Source organism: Panthera tigris, chromosome A3 (assembly GCF_018350195.1).
Source record: "Panthera tigris isolate Pti1 chromosome A3, P.tigris_Pti1_mat1.1, whole genome shotgun sequence".
Classification (NCBI taxonomy): Eukaryota; Metazoa; Chordata; class Mammalia; order Carnivora; family Felidae; genus Panthera; species Panthera tigris.
The window spans coordinates 131,831,952-131,850,745 of NC_056662.1; the positions used below are offsets into that span (position 1 = coordinate 131,831,952).

General features: G+C 55.6%; 1 protein-coding gene across 1 annotated transcript in view; it reads right to left on the minus strand.

Annotated features, from left to right (window-relative positions):
- HPCAL1 (hippocalcin like 1) overlaps positions 1-18,010 on the minus strand; it is a 97,896-nt gene extending 79,886 nt beyond the window's left edge. The window contains exon 1 of the mRNA XM_042982511.1: positions 17,765-18,010. The gene's annotated coding sequence lies outside the window, so the exon portion shown is untranslated. The remainder of the gene's footprint in view (positions 1-17,764) is intronic.
- Positions 18,011-18,794: the final 784 nt, after the last annotated feature.

Here is an 18,794-nt window from a genome sequence, read left to right on the forward strand (position 1 = left end):
TAAGCCAGCAATTCCACTTCTAAGAATTAATCCGGGGGGCGCCGGGGTGGCTCAGTCGGTTGAGCGTCCAACTTCAGCTCAGGTCATGATCTCACTGCTCGTGGGTTCGAGCCCCGCGTCGGGCTCTGTGCTGATGGCTCGGAACCTGGAGTCTGCCTCGTACTCTGCTTCTCCCTCTCTCTCTGCCCCTCCCCTGATCACGCGCGGTCTCTCTCTGGGCAAAATAAACATTTAAAAGGAAGACGAGACGCGGGCCCAGGGAAGCTCACCCTCGGTGGTGCCCTGCCCCAAGGGGGGTGGGGGCGGGGGGGGGGGGGGGGTGGCCGGTGAAGTTGCACCTGATGGCAGGGTCCCAGGGAGCTGTGCGGCCAGCGCCCGTCCCCGGAGGGAAGGGCTTCCTGCTGCCAGTGCTGGAGGCCAGAGGCTGCTGAGGCCAACGTGAGGCTCCCAGGCCCTCAGCACAGCCGAATGCCCCCCACACCCTGAGGCTTCGCAGATTAGCGGAGGTCAAGAGGAGAACGGCCAAAGCAATTCCCCTGAGTACAGACTCGAGCGGCTGCAATTGGTTTTGACCCCCTGATTTACGCCTCTCTCCACCTCCTGCGACGACAGTGAAAACACACTGCTTTTATCAGAGGGGAACAAAGAACTTTGAAAAAGAGACATATCTCTGTCTCCATCCACAAGGCCCAAGAGGCTCATTTGAGCCCAAGCCCAGCGTGACCCGGCTCGTGCAGGGGCCCCGCACCCCACGTGCCTGTCACTGGCCAGCCTCCGGTGACAGGTTAGGGAGAGCCCCCCGCCCCCAACCTCGACGTCTAGACCCGCGGTCCCTGGCCACCTTCCCCTTTTCCGACCTTTGACGTATCAGTCCTTGACCTGCCTTGAGCAACAACCTCAGTGAGGATCCCCCCGCCCTTGAGGTGCCGATGAGTAACTTTCCACCACCCCCCCCCCATCCCCCAGCTCCTTGGCTGTAGTCCCCACTCGTCCTTGCTGTGTTCTCCGTCCTGCTGCGACAGAGGTCAGCCCCGTGCACTAGTCCTGAATCAAGTCCCCCCACCGCTTGGGACCTGTCGAGATGGTTTCTTCCTCAGCCCACAGCCTGGCCTGGTGAGCACAGGGAGTCATTCACTGTACACGACCCCCCCTCCCGCCCCCACCCCGCCACCTGCCCAAAGTGGGGTGGGGGTGGGGTCAAGAGGGAGTTCCCGAGAGCACTGGGTGGAGGCAGGGAGGGGGCAGGAAGAAAGAAAGAGAAGCAAAGAGGCAGTCAGCTGGAGGAGGAGAGTGGGGAGAAGCAGTGACGGGACAGGGGACAGGGATCTGGTCCCCGTGCTGCCTCAACTCTGGGTGACCTCCGGCACGTCACTTCCCTCCCCCCATCCCCCGAATCGCCCTTTGTCATCCTCCACGCAAGGAAGAAGGGAGAGGACACGAGATAAGGAACCACGGTCTCCGCAAAACAAGCAGTTCTGCCCTCCCATCCGTCTGTCCGTCCATCCATCCGTCTGCTCTGGGAGGAGGGACGTACTCAGGATGCTCGCCCCACGACACGGGAAGTCCATGTACGGCAGCCTGTCTCCTCCACGCACTGCTGGGCAAATCCACGCCCAAAGCTGAACTGTGAGCTCAACAGGCGTTAGGAGACATAGGACGCTTTTAGCCACAGCTCGCTGGCGGGCTGCGACGTGTCTCTCGGGTTCGGTGGGCAGGATGACGGCGGTGCCTTCTCTCCTACCGGGTGCCCTTTCCGACCCACCACAGGAGCCCAGGGCGCTCAGCCTCTAGCACCTGCCAGGAGTGGACCCCCAAACGTCACACTGCTCCCCAGAGCTGTGCTCATGCCCCTCGGGCTTAGTCTACACTCGCCAGGCCACGGCCCAAGGCTCAGTCGTCTGGCCTGGAAGTGACCAGCAGGGGAACCCGGGGCATGCCCAAGAGGAGGACAAACGCCGGGCCCCCCACAACCTCAGGGAGGCCCCCCCACACCCCACGACACCTCACCTGCCCTTTCCTGGCGGCGATGACAGCTCGTAGGGACAGCCAGGACAGGCCTACCTGACCTTAGTGACCTCTAGGGAATACACCTGCAGTCACAAAGGGACTTGTTCCAAAGCCCAAGAAGGTTAGCCCTGGAAGGGCCTTAGAGGTCAGACACTTTGGCTAAGGATTTTAAAGTGAAACGTCACCCAGAACCTCAATAAAATGCAGACGTGGGGTGGCGGTGGGGGGTGGGGTAGATAGTAGGTAAAGCCCCTCACCTTCCCCCCGTCACCCCCCTCCCTCTCGCCTCCGCAGAAGCAGTTACCTATGGTTCCACCGGACCTCACACCCACCCGGAGCAGGACTCACACTAAGGCCCCAGCTGGGAGCCCAGGTGTGCAGCGGGTGACAGAACAGCCAGAGGCCTGAGGGCGCGAAATGACAACAGGTGTCACAGGGCTCCCTCCTGAAATGGCAACAGATACGCGGGGCTCCCTGGTAAAATGGCAACAGGTGACACGGGGCTCCCTCGTGAGTTGACAACAGGTGACACACGGCCCCCAAGCCAAGCCCTGCCAAGGGCACTTCACCACCACGGCAGCAAGCTCCGCCAGGGCCACCAGCGTGTGGCCAGTGTGGCCGAGCAGCTGACGGAAGGGCTTGCTTCCAAGCCCACAGAAGCAACAGCAACACATCGGACGGGGAGGAAGAGGCAGCCGGAGGGAAGGCAGGGCCCTGGACAAAGAAGGAGACAGAAATGGCACAAGGTATGTGAACTCACAAAGGTCCGGGGACATTCAGTGAGAGGCAAGCACAGCCCGGCCTGAAGAACACCCCTAAGAAGGGAGGACGCCCGTCTCAGCCTGGCCGCTGGCCGTGAGGCGGCCTCGAAAGAGTCGCCGGGAGTTCGTCTCCTGCCCTGGAAAACCCTGGAAAATCACTTCTTACATCCGCTCGGCCAACACACGCTTCCGGAGTGTCTCCGGGTTCGGAAATGGTGCTCCGTGCCAACAAGGACAAGAAGGAGCAGGAGGAAATGCCCAGCCCGGCCCACAGGAGTCGGCTGAGGATGAGCGAAGATAAGGACAAGACGGCAGGCGAGAGGGCCGTGGACGGGAGCATACGATCGAGGCAGAAGCGACAAGGCTTGGCGTAGCGGTTCTGCCACGGTACCTGGGGTGCTTGGAGTACTTACTTAGGGTGCAAATTCCCAGGCCCTGACCCAACAGCTTGGGACTCCAAACGCCTGGCCTGGGGCCCAGGGATCTACGGTCTCCACGAGACGACCAGGGTCCACAGTTTGGGAGAAGCACGACGCAGACAGCGACACATGAAAGCAAGTTAACATCTAGCAAGAACCCAGACTGTCATGTGCCAGGCACTCAAGAAAAATTCCTCCACATGTTCCCCGGTTAGTGCTGGCTGCCACCTCCTGAGTGTGCTAAGCACGTAAATACACCATCATTTAAATTAATCCCTTACCAGCCTTATTAGGGGAGCCCTCTAAATCCCACGTGAATGGGAACTCAACTGCGGACTGACTGGTACGGCCCCCAAATCCATATGCAGACGCCCTAACCCCAGGACCTCAGAATGTGACCGTACGTGGAGACAGGTTCTTCACAGAAGTGATTAAAATGAGGTCATACGGGTAGACCGAAACCAGTCTGACTGGTGTCCTTATAAGAGGAGGAAATCAGGGCACCGACACACACACAGAGGGACAGCCATGCGAGGCCACAGCAAGACAGCCGTCTACGAGCCAAGGAGAGAGGCTTCAGAAGAAACGAACGTGGCTGTGACACCCTCATCTCAGACTTCAGCCCCCAGGACCGCGAGAAGACATGTTTCTGTGGCTTAAGACCCCCCAGTCAGAGACTGGCATGATTAAATAACCCACCAGTAAGAGGCCAGGAGGGACAGCATGGGGCCCAAGTCCCCCAGGCCCCTCCAAAGCTAATGCTCTCAACCACTGTCCTTAAAGGACTAAGGACATTCTGGTGAGAGCATTCAAGTTCAAGAGTGATCACCTTTCCTCCTCATCGGCCATGTCTATGCTGGGACCGCCAAGCGGGCCTCACCGACTCCCGTTACAAGGCCCTCGTCCCACATTCGGAGATTACTGGGCCACTCAGAAAAATAAAATATGTCTAGCTCACCACAAAACGCGTACAAAGTCAAGTCTTGGGTTTAAAAGGAAAAAAATCAAAAGGACCAAGATGTAAATAACAGGAAATGTTCTGAGGGCTGCAGACCGTGTGTGTGCAGGCAGAAGGAGACGGCGAGCGAGAGGGAAGGAGCCAGACTCTCAGAACCCTGCGCTGCTCGGCATAGCCGCGGCCTGCACCCCCGCGTGGACAGACCCCTTCATTTAGAAAAAGTGCGACACGTCAAGTCTAAGGCCGAGAGGGTGGGACCAGCCCCGCTTCCCATGCACTTTGTTAGCCGGATCTTTCACACCCAGTTCCTGCAGCCGGGAACCACGCCGGCCCAAGGCCCACCTGAAGCCCGGGAATCTGGGGCCTGGGCAGGGCTGGGACCAAGGGGCCGGGGCGGTGGGAAGGGGGGACGTGCCGGAGAGAAAGTACGAAGCAACGAGGAAGAGACCGGTCTCACTGGGACGGAGGAGCCACAGGGCTGCGTCTGTTCTGGAGGCTCCAAGGGAGAATCCGTTGCCTTGCCTTTCCCAGCTTACACGGGCCGCCCACATCTCTTGGCCGGTGGCCCTGTCCTCCTCTGCAAAGCCAGCCGCAGCGTTTGGCTGCATCTCTCTGCTGGTTCTTAGTCATATCGCCATCAGACTGCAGCTGGGGGAGGCTCCTCCCCCAGGACTCACGTGACGACTCTGGGTCCAGCTGGATAATCGGGGATACTGTCCGGGAGTCATGATCCCCAATCTTCATCACGTTCAAGGCCCTTTACCATGTAACGTAGCACAGTCACAGGCTCAGGATGCGGACCCCTTTCTTGGGGGGGTTGAGGGGTAGGCCACTATCCTTTCTGCCACGAGACTGCTTAAGGGGCTGGATTCCACAAAGCTGGAGCAGGGGGTTTCTGACTTCTGGGTGCATAGAAACCCCCAGCGCAGCTCAAAAGCATTGTGGGGCCCGCCCCTATTTGTCCCTGATGCTGGAGAGGTGGGCTGAGACCAGGAGGTTGCATTTTAATAATCTTCCCCAACAACCCCTCCCCGCTAGAGGCCCTAACATCTGGGGTAGGGAGTGTTCAGGTGGGCGAGTAAACCAGATCCGGGACGATACATTTAGCTGCGCGCCCGCTCTATGCTAGGCACTGTTCCAGGCTGGAGTCAGACCCACCTGAGTCCCAAGGCCTGTTGTCACTTCGGAGCTATGAACCCTCGGAGAAGGCACTTAACCTCTCTGGGCCTGAGTGTCCTCGTTATGAGATGGGATCCTCGCCATGGCCTGCCCACTGCGGAGATGCACACACAACGAGCCCCCCCACACACACAGCCGAGCGCACGGGGCGGCCCCTCGGCCATGCCCCGTGGGGCCAGGCAGCTCCAGAAGCACACGAACAGCTCGCAGACAGAAACGGGCCTCAACTTCGGTTTTTTTTACGCTTCTTGCATCTTACAGGCCACTACAAATGACGCTTCTGATACATCGGCATCCGTCAGGAAATGAAAAGTTTACGGGTCTGGTGTTAACCATAAATCACCCACTTGTGAATACATATATAGTAAGTCATTAGTGTTCACACCACCTGCAGAGAGAGAATGCTACCCAGAGAATTAAGTCCCGTATCCTTTGGCTCTGAATAGCACCATTCTCTAGGCAGAACGAGACGAGGCTCTTGGCCAAAATTAGGCCCTGGCTGAAGGTGAGAGTGCCTCCACCCACCGATGATGAGCAAACTCGTTCCTGTTCGGTCTTCAAAGCACTTCAGAAAAAAAAAAAAAAAGAAAAGAGAAACCCATGGAGCCCTGATGTTGATAAGCTAAAAACGAATGCCACGCTGGCACGTCACCTAGCTCACAGGATCCTCACGACGGTACAATTTCCACGTGAGGAAACGGGAGGCTCCGAGCAGTTAAGGGATTTGTGTGGGGCTCACAGGGCCGAGAAACAGAGCCAGGGTCTAACCCCACCACCAGCCATCGCGAGGCAACCAGCGTGGTCTCTCCCGGAGCAGGCCCATGATAGGTACAGCTGCTTTGTATATCCTGGGCTTACAGAACCAACGAGATGCACGTCTTTAAAAGCCTGACCTAACCTAGAGCAGTGGCCAGTATCCCTCCAACCCTGAGCCGTGGTTGCAAATCACAGGAGTAATGGGAAGGCGAGGCTGGGTTCCAGGTAGACTCGGGTGACAGGAGAGCCCTTCTACCTGCTGGACGGGGCGCCGGGGCCGCAGGGGGAACGAGTCCCATCCGTGCCCCGGCAGCGCGTCTCCTTGGGGACGCTGCCGCGGAGAGGCCCTGGCACGACGTCCCTCTACGATACGGGGTCCACGGGCCAAAGTAGGGCTCAGCCCCATGTGCTGCGGCCAGCGGGACCAAAGGCTCGCTCTAGCTGGGCGAGGGAGGGACACGGCAAAGACAAAGAGCCGGAGGCCAGAAGGGCACGCCGATGTGTTTGTGGGATGGCAACTGTCCAGGCCGGCTGGACACAGGGTGGGCACGGGGGTGGACGCGGTGGCCAGCGGCCCGGGCTGAGAGCGGCGAGCCCCCGGCAGCAGGCACCGGCCGACGTCAAAGGGCACGGGAGGGGGAGGGGGGGGCGAGCGTTCTCTAAGGGACAGAATGTGTCCCAAGTGACACTGCCCCAATTGTCCCCAAAGGGAGAAACGCCGTGTCTCCTATTTATCAGCGTGGCCGCTGAGAAGGAAAGAGAATCCCTTCACACGGGGCACCGCGGGCTGCAAGGCAACATCACACTCTCCCTTTGAGTCACAGCCTAACCCAGAAAGCTGGCAGGGCCGGTGGCCTCGCCTAACTCCCGGGTGGGGACACAGGCTCGGGGCGGGGGGAGGGGGGCTGCAAAGGGTGACAGGCCAGTGCACCCCGAAGCTGCTAATTCCCGGCCCAGGTGTCCGGCCAGCACTGGCGGGTCGCTGGTCAAGGCTTTGGAGGTCAAGGGAAAGAGTTTCAAAGGTCACAGTCTGCAAAACAGGACCAGCCACAGGGTCCCCACCGTCTGCTTTAAGAGCCTAAGGATGAGAAAGATGACACGCCAGCCTCCTTCAACACGCACTAAAGGGACCTCCCACCTTCCCGGTGACGGGCTCGTGGCCCCACGGCCAGCGGCCCCATGAGGCTGGGAGAGACCCCTCTGACCTTGGAGACGCAACTCCAAGAAAATATGGCTGAGTTAATTAAACGGTATTCCCCCCAGGGTGGCTCCATGGGTTAAGCGTCCAACTTCCGCTCAGGTCACCGTCTCGTGCTTCGTGGGTTCGAGCCCCGCGTCGGGCTCTGTGCTGACAGCTCGGAGCCTGGAGCCTGCTTCGGATTCTGTGTCTCCCTCTCTTTCTCCGCCTCTCCCCCACTCATGCTCTGTCTCTCTCTCTCTCTCTCTGTGTCTCTCTCTCTCTCTCAGAAATAATCATAAAAAAAAAATACTTCTAGGGGCGACTGGGTGGCTCAGTTTGTTAAGCACTTGACTTCAGCTCGGGTCAGGATCTCAAGGTTCAGTTCGTGAGTTCAAGCCCCACATCAGGCTCTGTGCCAACAGGTCAGAGGCTGGCGCCTGCTTTGGATTCCGTGTCTCCCTCTCCCTGCCCCCCCCTTTCAAAAATAAACATTACGAAAAAAATACTTTTAAAAACTTTACTCCCCCGGGGCAAGGCTGGAAACACACCTGTCCTCTGGAGCAAACTTCTGCCTCCTGGGTCTCTCCCGGCCCAATGCAGTCGGCGAGCACCCAAGGGGCAGTCACACCAGGAGGGAGTCTGGCCACTGCAGAGGGGGGACACGGGGCGGCCCACGGCACCCATTCAACCCTCGATCTCACGGCCCTTGGCATCCTCCAGGGCCTCACGTTCAGCTAAACAGTCAGGCTGCCCTGCGGAGGGTTAAATAATGTCGGTGCCACGACCTATTTCCCACTGAGTTGAAAACTCCCCAATTGCTGTATCATTTCCCAGCAACCAACCTCCAGTGACCCACCGCCCCGTCAAGCGGAAAAAGGTCGGCCCGGTCTCATTGAATGAGGGCAGGCACCGCAGCCCTGCAGAGGCACTAATTAGCCCCAATTTAGCCAGCAAAGCAGGAGCGCGGGGCAGGATGGGGCGTCAGCCAGGTGGCACATAGCAGGTATTTCCCGGGCCCTCATCCCAGCTAAGAGAGCAGAGGCCTCCTGTATGCCTCTGGATCTCAACGTCCTAAAAGCACGTATCGCCTAGGAGGCTTCTTGGCAGGGACACCCCAAAAGAGACATCACGGCGGCGCTGAGCCCAGTGCTAGGAACTGAGAGGCCTGGTCAGCTGGAATCTGGAGGAGGGTGCTGGGGCCAGCTCCGAGCAAGGCCTCGGCAGAAGCGTGGGCTCCGGGGCCTCCCTGGGGCACAGCTCCGTCTCTGCCCCGCACTCAGGAGCCCACGGCGATCCTGGCCTGGCTGCCTTAGGGCCCTGAGACCTCGGACAAGTCGCTGGCAAATCCCAACGTCTGTAAATGCCCCGCCTGTAAAATAATTGTGGCCCCGGAGGCTGGGGCTCCGGACTAAGCCAGCTTACTGAAATGATGGCCGGAGAGCACATCTGCGAACTGAAAGCCCCGAGGAGATGTGATCCTGGCAGCCGGTGGCTTAAATCCCAACCCCCTCCCCCGAAACAAAGCAGGCAGGTCCCAGCTGGCCATTAGCCAAGAGGACAGAGAACTGCACTGTCACCTAAGGCCAAGTAAGACAGGTAAAGCGGGACCTGGGGCAGTCCCTTCCCCTTCCCTCGGCCCTGTCATCCTGGTTTCCCCAAAAGGCAGCCTGAAAGCCCGCGGGCCCGTCAGAAATCTCCAAATTACTGCGGTGATTTCCGAGAAGTGCTGCGTGGCTGTGCCACACTCACAGCCGTGGAGTGGCGGTCCCCAAAGGGAGGAAACCGAGGCAGACGGGAAGCGGCTTTCTTCCCAAGGTCACGAAACAGGTGGCCTGGCGGGACTGGGACCTCGCTCCGGAGGACCCCACCCCTTGCCCAGAGAGAAATGCAGTCGCCACGAAAGCCTGGCCGGGAAGAATTCCCAGGTAACAGACTACTCACCGCGGAGCACGGTTGTCATGGCAACCAAAGTCTTAACAACTTTGGCATTTCCACAACCTCCATTGATCCAGTTCTCAAAATTTACAGCACAATGACACAGTAGTTGCATTTAATTTATTTTAATTGGCTTTTACATAACTCCACATCTTGGGTTCAGCCTTCGGAACAACAGGGCGAGTGCGTTTTGAATACGGGGACCCTTACAACAGCACGAAGAAAGCTAGCAAGTTAGCATTTGCATGGTTGGAAAACTTCTTCACTGACTTTCTGGAAGTACGTTTTGCTTAGCTTTCCTGTTTCGTTTTGTTTTTTTTTCTTTTCTTCCCTCTGAGAAGACACGAGGACCTTTTGCACGTTGAAGTCCATCCGTTGGACTCTCCTCGCGTCACATTTAAAAATGGATCTGATTAGAACGCTCTGTGCATGAGTTCAAGGTGTGTGGGGTAGTAACACTGGGTGACTTCCAAGAGGAGCTCCAAGAGACTCTTCTTCCCCACTGACACATCTCTTGTGCCTAGAATCCCGGGCATAGAGTAGGCGCTGGCTAACTGTTGAGTGAACGAACGAATGAAGGAATGAATGAGTGGGGGCTAATTCTCACGACCTGAGATAAGGTGCCATTTAGGACAGTGTCAGTTAGCTGTGCTTTTCCCATCTTCATTCTAAGTGACGTGTGGGGCAAGCCCGGAGAAGGTGGTGTACTTCTGGGGCTGTAAGGATAAGGGGTCCACGTGTGGGGCCTCACGTGGGGACCCTCACCTGGAGCTGCCTCGGCCACTCGCCACCAAGTCCACCGGACCTCCATCCTTGCAAGGGCAAGGGCTAGGCCCAATGCAAAGCTCAACAGGGACTAGAAAGATGAATGGGAACGTGTTCGGTCTCCACCCTCCAGAGGATCTTGTCTGCCGGAAAGAAAGACTTATTATTTTTTTTAACGCCATTTCGTCGAAAGGACACCCTAACAATGAGGGCGGGGAACAGGTGCCGAGGGCACAGGCAGGGAAAAGGTATCGACCAGCATAAGAGGCCCGCTTGCTTCTTGAAGGATGTGTGGGTGCTCACTAGGCTGGGGCGGGGGAGAGTTCCTCTCCTCAAAGGATGGCAAACAATGAGAGTGGAGGGGAGTGTTCTCTTTCCCCATAACCCAAGGCCCAACACCCAAGAGTTTCCCCAGGGGGAGCCGTAAAGACCCAGCAAGGAAACCTGCTGTTTAGACGCTCATGTGTCAGGGGCTGCAGGATGTGAATATAAAAACATCCGTGATGGTGGTGGTGGTGGTCCTTCCACTAATGCAGCACTTTGGAGTTTACAAGAGGTCCAACGGCTGGGGCGTCTGGGTGACTCGGTCGGTTAAGTGTCCAACTTCGGCTCAGGTCATGATCTCGCGGTTGGTGGGTTCGAGCCCCGCATCGGGCCCTCTGCTATCAGCATGGAGCCCGCTTCGGATCCTCTGTCCCCCTCTGTCTCTGCCCCTCTCCCCTGTTTATGCTCTCTCTCTCTGTCTCTCTCAAAAATAAATAAAACAAAAACAAAAACAAGAGGCCCAGTGGCTATTTCTCACAACAGTCCTGGGAGGGGGGTTTTACAATTCCCATTTCGGACGAAGACACAAATGCTCCAGGGCAGCGCTCCCAGCAGACCCTAGGGACCCGCATGGGGACGGCCACGGCGGGTGCTGTTTACAGCGCAGGAAGGGGAGTGAGAGAGGGGCCACGCAGGTGTCTTTTCTCCTTTTAAACAGAACAGCCGGTCCACTACGTGTTCGAACAGAAGTCGGTCCAGCGTCAAGAAGAGACATCTCTAGTCTGGGGTCACCCTCTGCAGCTCAACGAGGCAGGAAGCCTCTAAGCCCGGGACATCGGGGGCCCGGAGGCTGTTTTCTTGTTGAGATGACAGCATCCTCTGCGGCTGAAGAGACCAAGCTCGCCGGTCACATCACCGCGTACACGGAGGCTGGGGTCGGCCACTTCCTCAACATCGCCGACGTCCAGTCTGCTCCCCGCCCGTGCAACCTCTTCAGGCTGTGACAAGCCCACACCGGTCCCTGCCAGTTAACAAGCTTGTGCCAAAAGGGCCATCCGGTGGCAAGGCTGCAGTGCGTTACAGAAGGGAGGCCAAAGAGCGGACGTGCCTGTCACTTCACCCGTGAAGTGACCACAAAGAAGCATCTGGCAGGGGTGCCCACCATGGGCCTCTGGCCGCTCATGCCGTAGGAGGCTCTTTCTGGCTCTGGGGCTGCCCGAGTGAGCCAGGAGCAGAGGGGTCCAGGGCCCCCCCTTGGCTTCACGCCGTCATGTTATGGGTCACAACCATGACATGTGCTCGGCGAGGGCAGGGCCCCCCCCACATCCTGTTCCCTGTCGTCCCCCAGGGCCCAGGGCCCAGAGCCCAGCTTGGCACGCAAAATATAAGCATCGGACTAATCTGCCGAATCGTACAGAGCAATCATCGTTCCCACTAGAGACAGGACCCCTAGCTTTATTAGAAGATTTTGTTCCAGCTGTTTATGGGTAGGTGCTCCCGGGGTGCATTGAAGTGTTTCGTGTTTCCGGCAGGAAAGGCAGGGGTACACAGCATTAATAATCAGGCAGCCAGAAAGGAGGGCAAAATTATGTCCGAAATGTCACGAGTGTCGAGTCAATAAAGCGTATGACCTTTGTTTAGAAAAATTTAACTCACACGCACAATTTCAGAAATAGAAGTCAGGCTTATGTATCCTTTTCCGGGACAACTGGGATACCCAGGAAACCCCAGGGACACGCCCAGTCTCCATGGTTACCTACCTGCTTCCAGTGACTGGAGGGCTTCCTTCCTGCCTCTTTGTGGAATCCTTCAATAAACTGAGGACCCAGCTTTCAAAAATAATAATTTCCAAATACCGTAGCCATCCTAATTTTTAAATATGGTTTCCTTATGGTTAAGATCCTGAAATCGTTTACCAGATGTGTGTGGAATTTTGCTGACAATTGTTTTCTTTCTCAAGATCACAAATATGGACAGCAGACTATAAAGATGTGATTTTTTAAAATTTCTAACCCGAGAAACTGTGAGCGGACCCCGAGCTTGTAGCGAAGGCAACAGCTGACAGCAACATTATTTGCCTGGAGAGACAGCCCAGCCGTCAACGTCTCTCCTTCATTCACCCTGAAATTAATCCTTGATATTGGCCAATTTCTCTGACGATTGGCCTCGACTTCATAACTTTCCACTGCTGACTCAATATCCTGGACTCAGACAGATTAAACCTCTGAAAGATGATGGGAACGACAGCCTAAGAAGCTCTGGAAGGATGCCACCGAAAGTCGGCATGGCCCTAACAAGGGCTGAGAGGGTCCTGCTTCCCAGCCAGTAAATACAGTCAACCCAATGTCAACCCAACACCAACCCAACGTCAACCCAAGTCAACCCAAGGTCCAAGGCAGGAGCAGCACAGGGAGTGGGGAAGGATCACCCCCACGAGTCCTCCAACTGGACGGAGATAAAGACCAGCAGGTTTACTCTTGGGCTGTCATGGGGGGAAGGGCAGGGGTGGGGAACTGAAAAAGCTATCCAGTCCACAGCAGCCGTGGACTGAAGCAGTGGACTGAGCAGCCTGACCCACGAACAGCAAGGAGATTATCTCTGGAAGAGGTTCCACTGTGCTGAACGCCCGTGACGAGAAAAGCAAAGAAACAGCAATGGAAGCTGGGACGAGGCGCAATGGTACAAAGACACCAAACCACCTCATCAAACTACCCCGGGTAAACCCAGCAGGAGCCACACAGGCTCCTTCTCAGTCAAGAAACAAAGTGAACGCCCAAATTCGAGCAAGTGAAAAAGAAGAAACGAATTCTAGGCCACAGACTCCACCCTCCGCCATGTTGAAATGGTGGATTTCTAGGAAGACTCAGAACATTTTTCTTCATATTCCAGTTAATAGAGTTACTTAGTATTGAATTTAGATGGCATTAGCAAACTCTAATGATGTATTATGCTAAATTTCCATTAATCCAAATCATCCCAAGTATGGAACTTGTGGGTTCCAGCCAGTCTGACTATAAAAAGAAAGTTTGCTAAGCAAATTAATAGGGTAAACAAGGTTATCAGAGGAATGTGCTCTTGGTGTTCCTTTCAAAACCTTTTTTTCCCCCTAACTGCAAGAATAATACACACCCACTGGCGAAAAGTCAGAGTGTAGATGAATGTGAAGAAGCAAGAAAGAAAAGCCACTCGTGATCCCATCAGACTCGACTGCTGTTAAAAGCCTGGTGTATTCCCTTCTCGTCTATTTTCTCAGACCTTTTTTTCCCTCCGCAACACAACTGGAATGACACCGTCCAGACAGTTCTATACCTTGCTCCCAGTCTTACATGTAGGAGAAATGTTTAAATTGCTTCTGATTTTCATAGCAAAAACCTACCGGCCTATGACCACAAATGTGCTCATCTCCAAGAATTCTTAATAGTTCATGAACTCAATGAATTCAGGAGTTTGCACACACAGGTACTTTTGTCCGAAAGTAACCCGATTACTTGTCTTCTATGATACTCCCTTAACTCTGACTTCTCTCTAATTCACGATCAGTCTCAAGGAGAAGTTCAGCCACCAGTCTCTTAGATAATCAGCGGTATGGTACGGGCCTCCCAGAAAGAACTATTACAAAAAGGAGGGCCACCCGCCTCCTCTGTACTGGTTTTCCTTGGGCGTGTCCTTCCTGAAGGGATAAGCAAACAGCTTCTCAATCAGACACGGGATGGACAGCCTCAGACCATAGCTCCACCGCCAATGGCCAACCTTCTGCGCTCCACTGAACTCACTACCTTTGTACTACGAGCTCATTCCTTCACGTAGAGCGCCGTTCCGGGAACCGGAAGTTCTAAGAAAGTGCTGCATGGACGGATGGATGGATGGATGGGACACACAAGAGTTCACCTCCCCAACTTCAGTATCCTCTGACCCTTCCCCTTCCTTCCAATCTGTGCTCCACAGATCTTTTCCTCAACATCGCCAGCGTCTTCTGAATTCTGGTGCAGGCTGTTAAGACGGCCCTTGCTAAGATGCCTGTGTATTCTAAGAGGTTCTTTTTTTAATTTTTGCAGTCAGTTGGCCTAGGAAAATTGTCTCTGGGCTTTATGTCGGATCGTAGAGCAGACAGAGACTGTAAAGGTGACCTGGTCCTGAGTCCCACTTGACAAATAACGAAACTCAGATCTGGAGAGGAAAAACCACTCCCGCCAAGGTAAAGCCAGACATCAATGATCAGATGGGGGTCATTCCGCCAGCCCAGAAAGCCTTGATGGCTTCTATACCGCTGTCTCATAATTTTAATGAATGGGTAAAACACTCGCCAATCAGTGATGAGCACAGAAAGCAGCATGAGTGTGCTGACCTGCTGATCACACATCCAGGCCTGCAAAGCAAGGCCCTTCGGCAAAGGTGTTAAGGTTTAAATACTTCAACTCCCCCCCACCATCCAACAGGGGAGGGAAGAGAGTGGTGGTCCAGCCACACACCTGGGCATCCGTTGTGTTCCAGGCTCTGTGCCAGGAAGGGGGAGGACAAGGAAGAGAAATCCACAAGGTCCTGCATGCAAAGAGGTCCGCTGCCCTGGGAGAGGCAGACACGCACAGGGCCCAACCAGCAAGGTCGGGCTCCAACCTGCACCGGTGAAGACGGTAAGTGAAGGGCAATTTATCTTCCCTGTAAGGGCGAAGGGGAGCTCAACAGAACAGGTACCACGGACTCTCTCCCGGGCCTGCAGAATGGCTGGTGTATCAGTCAAGGTTCTCCAGAAAAACAGAACCAGGAAGAGGTATTGATGTCCAAGGACAAGGACAAGGACTTCCCAGCTCAAACAAAGTAAATCCCACCTCCCTCCGCCTTTCTGTCCTATTCGGGCCCTCGATGGTTGAATGATGCCTGCACACATCGGTGAGGGGGGCTTTTTTTACTCAGTCTACTGACTCAAACGCTAATCTCTCCAAGAATCACCCTCATAGACACACCCAGAGGTCATGTTTTACCAGCTATCTGGGCATCCCTTAGCCAAGTCAAACTGACACATAAAAGTAACCATCCCAGGTGGGATTTTCCAAGGACACTCCAGACCAGGGAGTCTCACGCGGCCTCTTTTAGAGTAACATCCCATCACCCACCCATCTGGGTTCTCCAGGCCTATCATCATCTTGTGCTAACTCCCCTCACTACCCTCCTAACAGTGGGCACCCCTCCCCAACCTGCCAGCAAAGAACAGCTAACTCAACGGAAATGGGCTACGCGGGAAGCAATCGCTCAAAGGCTGGGAAGCAGTGTGGAGACTGGATGGTGATGATGGTGATGGCGGCGATGATGAGGATAATCACGTGGACGGCGTGGGAAGCCAGCAAGTGGCCCCGGGACAAAGCGCACCGGGAAGGAGCACCGGGCCACCGTGAGACCTTCCCAGTGCTTGGGGGCCCCTGGCCGAGAGAACCTGGAATCCCTTACCTGGGCGACATCTTCCCCTCCCCCCACCGGCTCGACCAATGGTGAAAATAGTTCCCAAATGCATAAGCCACCTTCCGCCTCGCTCTCAAAACAATCAGCCGGGCCATGTTGTTTTCAGGCCAGATAATAACAGCGTATCGCCAAGAACGTACGCTCATAAAAACGGCCGTTCTTCATCCCATCTTCAGAGAGAGAGAGAGAGAGAGAGAGAGAGAGAGAGAGACAGAAGAGGGACAGACGCTCCCTGCAGAATAAGAATGGACCACAGGTGCCAAAAGCACAGCCCGAGAGACAGCCAAGCCTTAGCATCTTTCTCCCTTTACTTACTGAGAAGAGAGACGCCCAAAGAAGCCAGAGCAGCCACCCCATTTTGTCTCCCGCCCTCGGAAGCTGAACCAGACCATCCAGGCTGCGTCACCCGGCATGCGGCTGGCACTGCATGACTGAGGATTTTTAATAAAGCCTTATTGCTGCCACTGCCACCCCACGCCTTGGAGAGGGCTGAGAGAGAGCGTGAGCGAGCCGTCGGTCCTGCCCACCCACAGCCCTGCCTCGGGCCCACGGCTGGGGCAGCCTTTTCTAGGCATCCCACGCTCACACCGGCAGGAGCGACTCTCCAGCCCCACATGTGAACCACATGTAAATACAGAAAATTGTACCGTGTTGGAAGTGATTTGTTTTTTAACCCCGGGTGACTGATTTTGAGCGGTGCTCATTTCCCTCCAAAAATGGATGACGGCACAGCAAAGAGAGTATGGGAGTGACGGGGCAGGGTCGGGAGCTGTCGTCAATTCTGTTGTCTGGAGATGCCTGTCAAATGCACAGGAAGGAAGCAGAGACTTGAGCATTTTGCTGCTGGAGGGGAAGAAAACAAAGGCTGTGATCCACACACACACCGCCGCACAGAATCATGACTCCGCCAGCGTCCCCGAGAGCCCCCGGGCAGCCCATTGGCCCACCGGCACGCTCGCATCCAAACTCAATAAACGCTTCCAACACTCAAGGAGGCGGGGGATCAAGAGTTCGGGGCCTCATCGGCAGGAATATCCTGCAGATCTCTTTGTGCAGCTCCCCCTCGCTCGGGGTCCCCACGAGCGGGTCAGCGACCCTCAGAGATGCTTCTGAGAAGGCGGGCCATCCGAAAGGGCAGCTCCCTAAACTTCAAATCGTGAGCCGCACCAGCTCCCCTCCAGGAGACTTGGCACACATTCACAGGCTCTCACCTCAAATGCTTTGCTACTACGGTCTGGGTCAAAGACGCCTAATAAACCTGAATTGGAAAAGAAATACTGAGCAGCAGAGGAGGCACCGCCAGCCACCCAGGAATGTTGAAATAGCAACAGCCACCGGCACTGCCGCAGACATGTGACTGGCCAAAGACTCAACGGGGTCCAATACATCCACGTTCCATGTGGTACGGTTCCATGGAACCTCTTTGTGCGCGTGAGCAAACTGGGGCTCCAAAGCGCCACCCAGCTGATGAAGGACAGAGCAGAGCCTGACTCAAACCCAGGTCTGCCAGACCCCAACATCTCCAGTCTTCAGAAAGAGACGAGACACTCTTGCTGTCTATCATGCAAGTTCTGTGCATCGGTGGGAGAGAGAGTGAGCATTTGTGACCTGGCGGTCCACACCCCAGACCCCGATCCACCTGCATGCACTGCGTATACAGCTTCCGTGACTCAGCTTGCAATCTGTAAAATGGGGTCTCCTCCTCCGCTTTTCTTGAAAGGGCAAAAATGACACAAGGAGAGAAGTTCTTCTGAAACGCACAAGCCAGGTAAGTGCACCTCCCGCACTCCCGGGGCCTCTCTCTATCCATCTCCCAGGAGACCTCTCTGCACGCACACACACACACACACACATGCACACACGCACACACACACGCACACACACGCGCTTGAGTCACTCCTACCTGGCCAGCCGTGAGCCAAGTAATGGGGCAAATGAAGATGGGCCGCGTAGGGCAAATTCATACCCTACAAGGAGTCTGTTTACATGACTTGGAGGCAATGACAAGAAAAACCGAACGGGACTCCAGGAAAAGCCACAGGAAGGGATGCCCTGATTTCCAAACAGGGGTGGGAGAGAAAGCGACCTGGCTTAATTCTTGGTTCTTCTCCTTCCTGCGGATGGCTTTGGGCGAGTTGTTTTGCTCTGGGCATCCTGGATGTTTTCATTTAAAAAATGGGTTTGACCCCGCCTGCCTCACACGTTCTTGCCCCACATCATAATTGCCTGCCCTGTATTTAGAATTCTAACCCTCTACTGAATTCTAACTCGGGAGCTGACAAAAGAAACACGAGGGAAGCGACTGCACCAAGCACGGACAATTTGCCCTGGGTGCACCCCGGGCGCCCAGTGCTGTGCTAGGGGAGGGCTGGGGGCCAGAAGGACGCAGTCACTGTGCCAAAGAGCCGGCCATCCAGCCGGGGAAACAAGCACCCGGCCACTTGATCAGCCTAGGGGAGCAATCAACTCTCCCTGGAAAACTCCAGGAAGGCCTCAAGGAAGAGGCCCTTAGGCCAAATCTATAAAACAAGAGGCAGGAAGAAAAGGCAAATCTCCAGACAGAAAGCCCATTGGCGGCTGCCTGGGGGCGGGGGCGGGAACAGAGAATGACAGTAAACGGGCACAAGGGAGCTTTCTGGGGTGATGCAAAGGTTCTAAAACTGGATTGTGGTGACGCTTGCGCAATTCTGTAGATTTACTGAAAAGTAGTGAATTGGACATGTTTGAAATGGGTACGCTTCATGGTATATAAATTCTATCTCAATAAAGCTGTTAGTTAAACAAATCTTTCTTTCAAGGATGAGTAGGAGTTTAGCAGATAAAGAAGTCTGGGTGGGAGAGAAGAAAAGCGGGTGCTGGAGCACCACGGCCACCCTCCCCCTCACAGTCCCGTCTCCCCCGCCACAGACACCTGCACCCCTCCCACTGCAGCTTAGAAGATCGGATCCCAGAACCTTGACCCCCTTCACCCTAGTTGGGGTGGGGTGGGGGGGAGTGGTGCTTCCCTGGGGCACTTGTCAAGGTCTGAGAAGCCCTCAGATGGGCTCTCAGGAGACGTGGGTGGGCTCCCCAACCCCCAGCCCAAGCCGGGCTGTGGCCGGGAGGAAGCCTGTGTC